The sequence below is a fragment of the Penaeus chinensis genome, chromosome 3 (assembly GCF_019202785.1).
Source record: "Penaeus chinensis breed Huanghai No. 1 chromosome 3, ASM1920278v2, whole genome shotgun sequence".
NCBI lineage: Eukaryota > Metazoa > Arthropoda > Malacostraca > Decapoda > Penaeidae > Penaeus > Penaeus chinensis.
In genome coordinates, this window is record NC_061821.1 from 21,858,287 (window position 1) to 21,859,898 (window position 1,612).

Sequence of the window (1,612 nt, forward strand, 5' to 3'; positions counted from 1 at the left end):
AAGCCTCTCATTCTTTTCTTCCTTCCCCTCTCCCCCCACTCCTTCTATCCTGCCGTCTTTCATCACCCTCTCCCCTCTCCCTCAAGTGCATTGCATACAAGAGAGTAAACATTTATTCTTTTTTTTTCACATTCAAAATTCTATTTATATCTACGTCTGCCTACCAATATAGTTCAGAAAACTATACGTTTCATCTCTATCTCTCTATCTATCTCTATCTGTGCTGTTGTCTATAACTTTTTTCCTAGGCTATACATTTATTTGTGTTTATCTAGCTCCCCTTTTTTTTATTAACACGTATGTAAAGATACAAAAAAGTACCTGTTTACAACGACTCGAAATGTACCATTGTCTCTCAGTCGACAGAGTTGTAATATAAAGGAGAGACAGTGAGATGTAGACGGATATAAAAAGATAGAATAAAAACTACGGTCTGGCAACTCATGAACACCAGCGGGTTGCCCATCCCGAAAAATGAAACAGCAGACAAAACGGCGCATTAAATCGCTGCGTCCTGTAAAGTAATCCAGTTCGATAACTCTTCCGAAATACAATTCTTTTTTACCCTCTCCTAATCACGGCTCAGCAAGTGGGGGTGGATGTAGGTTGTTTCCATTTCTAAATGTATGAATACAAAAAACAAAAACGAAATGAATAAAAAGAAGCGAGGAAAATGTAGTTTGAAAGATGAAACCTGTCTGGGTGAAGAGAGTATGCTTGGTCAGTATGTGTGTGACGCTGCCTCAGTGTGTGTGTGTGTGTGTGCAGTGCTAAACGTGTTGTGTTATCGTGTATTAACGTACGATATCCAGTGCCATAATTTAGTGTTGTACAGTACAGTGTCGTATCTCTGAAGAAAAAAAAAACATGACACGTCGTTCTCGTTTTTAATCTACACACGTAAATATAAAACTCAGCATTAAAAAAAAAGAAAAAAAAAAGGAACAGGAGAAAAAGAACATCCAGTGCAACAAGGGTAGGAGAAGAAGAAACAAAAAACGAAAAAATCTGTAACCTTGACAACGCAGAGAGCACAAGCAGGCACTAGGTTTCTTCTCAGACCTTAAACTTTCTTCTCTCTGTGGTGCGATGTTTGGGGGTCCCTGTTGCAGCCATCGTGCAAGAGAAAACGTTTTTATAAGCGAAGAGGATATGGGAATGCGTTGTGTGGTCGGGAACCCCAGTGGTTTAGAGAGAGAGGGAGAGAGGGAGAGAGGGAGAGAGGGAGAGAGGGAGAGAGGGAGAGAGGGAGGGAGAGAGGGAGGGAGGGAGGGAGGGAGGGAGGTATATGCATATGTATGTATGCATCTATATGTCTATCCATCTATCAATCTCTCTATATTTGTATGTGAGTGTGTGTGCGTGTGTGTGTGTGTGCCTATCTATCTCGCAATATATTTGTATATATTTATATATATATATTTATTTACATATCTGCATATATATACGTAGATATATAGATATATAGATAGATAGATATAGATATATAGATAGATAGATAGATAGATAGATAGATAGATAGATAGATATATAGATAGATAGACATGAATACACACACACACACACACACACACACACACACACACACACACACACACACACACACACACGC

At 39.1% G+C, this 1,612-nt stretch overlaps 1 protein-coding gene across 4 annotated transcripts in view; it reads left to right on the forward strand.

Annotated features, from left to right (window-relative positions):
- The first annotated feature begins 718 nt into the window (after positions 1–718).
- LOC125042587 (neuronal acetylcholine receptor subunit alpha-5-like) overlaps positions 719–1,612 on the forward strand; it is a 25,802-nt gene continuing 24,908 nt past the window's right edge. Inside the window, exon 1 of one of the 4 annotated variants that reach the window (XM_047638331.1) lies at positions 719–758. The gene's annotated coding sequence lies outside the window, so the exon portion shown is untranslated. Of the gene's footprint in view, positions 800–1,612 lie in introns of all 4 variants that reach the window. The other 3 variants (XM_047638322.1, XM_047638340.1, XM_047638350.1) reach the window with 3 other exon arrangements.